Source organism: Pinus tabuliformis, chromosome J (genome assembly GCF_031772625.1).
Source record: "Pinus tabuliformis cultivar Carrire ecotype Pingquan chromosome J, CPIR1, whole genome shotgun sequence".
Taxonomy (NCBI): Eukaryota; Viridiplantae; Streptophyta; class Pinopsida; order Pinales; family Pinaceae; genus Pinus; species Pinus tabuliformis.
The window spans coordinates 1,099,837,062-1,099,843,206 of NC_142295.1; positions in this window are offsets into that span (position 1 = coordinate 1,099,837,062).

The following is a 6,145-nucleotide window of genomic DNA, read 5'->3' on the forward strand; positions in this document are numbered from 1 at the left end:
AAAGCTTGATTCTATATTAGTCACACTTGGATATATTTCCTTGGTCAAGAATCTAGTCCATGTCATTGCGGTGCCCAAATAGTTGAGTCACTGTTTGGATAGATTCCCTTGGTTAGGAATCTAGTCCATGGCATTGTGGTGCCTAAAGTTCTTCATGGTTCATATAGTTTGAGATCTTCCATTGTATATGTACATTATGAATACCTCCCTAGTTAAGAGGGAGTGTTGGAAAATGTAACTATGTTCAGTCTTCAATAATGTACTTGAGTCATCATGTAATGTACTTGTCAAAATAATAATAATAATTATTATTATTGTGAATTATTAAAGCATGGGTTTCATGATTGGGTCACCATGTTTTAGGTCAAAGTCGCCATTGAGGACTTCTAGTATTTATTATGAGTCTATAGAGTTATTGTACATTTAAAGAGACCCTTCTTGGGATTTTGAATCATGTAAAAAGTTTAAGTATTGAGTCAAATATGAATCATGTAACCTCCACACTAGGTCGACCTAAGATAAGATCAAGTTGGCCTAAGGAACCTATTAGAACCCATAAGAAGCCTATAAAAGGAAGGTCATTGAATTCATTTGGAGCATCTCTCTCTCATCAAGTTCAAATTCTCTTGTAGCTAGAAGAAGTGTGAAAATCTCTTGTAGTTGGGCATAAGTGCGAAGTTCTCTTGTAGCTAGAAAAGGTGCAAAGTCTGTTGCCGAGAATCTGAAGTGAATGTGAGTTTGGGGAAGTCTAAGGAGACAAGGGCAAATCGAAATTTTGGTGTGTGTGTCTCTCTCTGTTTCGTTCCCTAGATTGGGAGATTGAAGTCTTCCAAGTTTCACTGTTACCAGAAGCTGCGAGTTGCCATAAGTTGCTGCATAGTCAAAGTTGCTGGGAAGAGGTCAAAAGTTTTGGAGGCTGACTTGGTTTGGAGGAAAGGTATGGTCTTGGTCTAGGGTGAAGAGGCTCTAATAATACTATTGAAAGGAAGAATTATCTTGATTAAGTTTTCCCCTTGAGGGGGGTTTTTCCTTGGCATGTGCTTACATTTGGTGTCTATTGTTTTATGTGCTGCTGTTTTTGGTAATTGCTTGATGAACTAAAGAAAGAAGATATAAATAATTGTAATAATAAGAAACATCACAAGTAATTATCAATATCAAGAAATTCTTTACTTCCTTTTTGATCTTCTAACATGTTCTTTTTCATTACAAGGACAAATACCCTCAACCTGAGTGGCGTGTCCCTCCATGAGATGTTTTTTGTACAAGAACTCTCACTCAAATTGGCCCCCCTTCAACATGACAAGCTAAAAAATTATCACATGATGCGGCAACAAGTATCCCTCAACAAAATGTTAATCAAGGATCTCAACAATAAATACATCATCTCAGCAAATCAAGAAGAAAGACATGGCATAACTGCATCATCTACCTTGAATTTCAAATATGGATGAAACATACAAAGCTCAGCTGCTAAAATGGACTGCACCACTGAATACCAGACGATGAGTGGTGTAAAATCGACTGTATACTTGTCCAATTCTAATACCCTCAAATTTTCGACCCTTAGGAATCTTAAAGATTCCCCCAAGTATTCCTTCTTGAAGATAGCCAAAAAATCGGCTACTCAGATGAAGTTTCTGATCACACCACTGCACTCCTTATGAAATTATGAGAAAAATGACTATAAAGTTGACATCATTCGGACACTGGCAAAAATCAGCCTCCAAAGGAATCTAAAGATTCGCTAAGATTCTCCAAAGATTCTCAGCTGTTGGAAACCTACATTTCCATTGCTTAGATGGAAATTCTGACTGCATGGTTGGAATCCTAGCAAGAAAACGTTAAAAAATGACTATCCACTCATCAAATTCTGTCACTGGCATCTCTGGCCCTCAAGGGAATCTTTCTCAACATCTTAATATTGTCATTCATGGTTCTGCTGTTGGTTCCGTCCTCCGCCAATCCGCTGCTCTCCCCAATGAAAATTGATGAAGGTTTATGTATAAGGTTGTGGGTGGAAACATCAAGGTTAGGCTCCATGGGCCCTTGGTCGACCTCGAAATTTGCTGGGCGGAGGTTCCAAGGTCGAATCCCTTGACCATACACCAAAATTTTGGCAAACGGTTATGTAAGTTTTAAGTGTCGAACAAAGTTTGTTTGTTATGCGGCGGAAATTACATTTTATGCGGGCCGTTGTTTAAATTTAAACTTATTTTGGTTGTGGTTTAAATATGGGGTTGATGCTCATGGGTCAGGCACATTTGAGCATCATCGACCCTGACGTTGACTCCTGTGAATGGTGGGCGACGTCCGCGGTCACGTGGCGCCGACCCATATGTTTTGGTTATAATATATATGAAATGACATGTATTGCAGTTACGATATGTTGTAACATGTTGTGGTTTGGGGTCGGCGGGGTTTGACCGCCCGCCAATCAACCATATTAAATTTGTTTTATAACGATGTCGGGGATGGAAGGGGTGGCAACCTACCACCCCTATTTTGTTTGTTTTTTTTTAAGTTTTTAAACGTAGTGGTCGTTTTTTTTCATTTTACTGGAAATAAGGGTTATTGGGAAAATTAACCATTCGACAAATTTTCCCGTTCCGGTGGCTGGATTCTGTGTGCCGGGTTTTGATCAATTTGTTGCCTCCTTAAGCCTGCCACTTGCCCAAGTTTGACTAGAACTTTGACCATAAATATTTGGAACATACAAAATCATATTTGAGTGTCGTTTATACCGTTGGAATCAGGGCGATGAGCACTACGCTCTGGTCCTAGTTTCATGTCAATCCAACAACTTATGAATTTTGAGCTATTCTGAAGCCACTTTTGAATCTGAGCATGTTTGGAACCACCTGGATCATGAATATCTTTAATTTCTAATGGTATCCCTTTAATGATAAAGAACTTCGGATAATATAAAAGGACTAGGTGCATAAGATATGTAGTATACCTAAATAGATTGAATGATTGTATAATACTCATATGGAAGTGTATGTTCTGAGTTAAGTAGTGAGGAAAATTAATTCTAACCTCATGATGATTTGTCATAATTTATATTAAACACATAAAAATAATCTCATCCATCGCTGAATCATTTGCATATCCTAACATAATGGCAAGCAAGGAGACCATTATTATCCATTGGAAATTTAATTCCCAGTATCTGATTATGGGTTTTTACTAAATTCTCGAGAAAATTTAATTTTTCTTACTCCACTCAGGTGATAAAATATTCATGCATCTCCTTATCACTGATGCTTTTCCCACTAGCAGGTAATCCTACATTTTTTGCTAAAATATCCCCGAATATCTATTGAAAAATACGCCCATTTCAACAATAGACAATGCTCCTACTAGATGATTCATAATTATTAGCTAAGAGGAGGACGATATCAAGGTAAAAGCGTGTTGGTGGTAAAACAACTTTGAATAGGCCGGACTTAATAAGTAGGAGTCTAGACTATTAGGTTGAAAATTCATCCTTAATTTAGCTCTAAGAGCATGTATAGAATCATTCAATAAACGGGTGTCATAAATTTGAGTTAATGTATTAATAAATGGTTCCTCCAATTTTTCTGCTACCTTTTTAGAACTAGCCACTTTACTAGTCACAATTTCCAAATAATGCACTTCAAAGAGAGTTTTCGATGGCTTACTTGCTATTTGGAATTTGTTTTGGGTGAGTTATGGATTTTCCTTTATTTTAGATAGAAACTAAACTGTGTATTGCAATGAATTCATCTTGAAGTGAAATGAGAACATGCAAGGGCTATTACCTTAATAAAAGTTTAATTCAAATGTACACTCCTAATTAATGCATCAATACCAAGAATTTACTTGAAATTTGGAGTAGGTGCATTATTGAGTTGAGAGGCTCATTCTACAACCCAGTATGATGGGATGTGTAAGTTTGTGTTGAAAATAGCAACAAGAAATGTTAAAAATAGAATCCAGAAATTCCAATTAAAGTTGTCCTTGAATTAAACTGTGAATTAAAATTGTAATTCTTTTCTCATAACAACTTGTAATAGTTAACTAAGTTAAGTTGACTTAGTTAACTTAGGAATTTCGATTTGCAAGTCTTTTTGAAGTCATGTATATGTTCTCCCTAAGTTTTAGGGGTCCCAGATGAGTTTAATTATGAGTTGTAATTAGATAACTCAGTTTACTAAGTTATGTTCAGTTAAATTAGTTTCAAACTGTTTGTGGTGTTGGCATTATGATACAGGTGTTGTCCTTGATGGCAACTCACTCAGAGGTAGGATACAGGTGTTGTCCTTGATGGAAACTCACTCAGAGGTAGGACACAGGTGTTGTCCTTGATGGCAACTCACTCAGATGACAGATCATAGTGCAGCAGGTCAAGAGCAAAGAATTAATTATTAGAGAGAGGTATACACATGTTAACCTTAATGAAAGTGCGTATACATGTGGGTTAGCAGAACAAAAGGCACGTATACCTACACACACAGGTTCACAGAAGGAAAGGCGCATACATGTTGGAAAACTAAGTTTTGGTCTGTGGTATTTGGTCCGAAGTGTTGACCCCAGGTATTGGGTCCAAGGTATTGGTTCTATGTGGTTTTGGACCATGGTATTGAGAGAGGCCTAAACCTATATAAGGAGAAGATCATTAGGCCAAGAGAATGGGTGCAAGAATTGAACATCCGATGAAGTGCGAGATCTAGTATGCAGGTTATGGGTTTGTGATGCTTTGCTTGATCTGAATCAAGGATGCACTCATGTGGATGATGATGAACGATGGATTGGGATCTTAAAGCTTGGAATGTTTTATCGTTATATGGTTTGATCATGGATAGACTAGATCTGAATTATTGACGCATGTTTATTATGTAAATGTTATGTTCTGGGTATAATTGATGTCTGGAATAGCTGCAAAGTTATAAGTTAGAATTTGCAGATCTGTATGCAGGTTCAATTTGGTAAAAGCGTGTATACGCACATGTTGGGTTCATTAGAGTAGCGTATACAGTATGAAGTATAATATTTTGAAGTTGCAGTTGGATTTGGTTGTTATTGCAGAGTTCTGTTGTTTGTTCTGTGTTTTGGTGACTGTGTTGTTGACATGATTTCAGTGTTTCAGTATTGGGTGATTCAGAGATCAATGATTCAAGTATAGTTGAAGGATGTATTGCAGTGGTGATTGATTGTGTGCTTCAATGCTGTTGATGAGTCTAGTATGAAAATTGGATGAAACGTGGCCTTCAAATTATGGTGTTGTGCTTCAGGAGTATCCAGTATGAAAATTTATGAAACGTGGTCCTTGGAGAAGAGAGAAGATCGTATCCTTCTGTAGGCCGGCGCCTACATACTGGTTCGGCCAGTACAAAAGCCAGGGGGTTGGAGCTCCCTTCCAGTAACAACTGGAAAATGAGTGAAAGTTGGAGCCTTCAGTAGGCCGACGCCTACGTACTAGTAAACAGGTCGGCTAGTACGAGAGCTAAGGGGGTTGTAGCTCCCTTCCAGGAGAAGCTGGAGAACGAGAGAAGGTTGTAGCCTTCTGTAGGTAGAAGCCTACGTACTGGTATAACACTGCACCAGTACATAAATATTGTAAAAAGAAGTTTCTTATTAAAAGAAGATAGAGACGAATTACAGCAGGTGGTTTTCACCCACATTGGGTTTCCACCTTACATCATGGTGTTCATGTGTGCTTCTTATGTGTGATGAAATGTTCTGTTTTACAACACCTGTTTATTGTTCATATGGTTAATGAAGTTCTGATGCACTGATTAAAGATCAACATTTAATGGGTTAACTAAATCATAAGTTTATTGGATATACGCTAGTTGCTTTAGACACAGTTGCGTGTACACGCGGGTTCCCTTAACTGAAGTAGCATATATGAATCTAAGTATGGAAATGAAAACGTTATTGATTTGCTAATACTGATTCACCCCCCACTCTCAGTATTATTTCCAACAATTGGTATCGGAGCAAGTCCTTTGATAGAAGCTTGAACGCTTGAAGGAGACCTGTAGAACAATGGGAAAGAAAGCGCGTCAGAAGAAGAAGCCAACTCAAAGGAACAAGGACAAATTTCCATTAGGTGGAAGCAAGCATTTAGATTTTGAATCACCTCAGGTTGAAGATGAACAAGCAAATGAAGCATCAG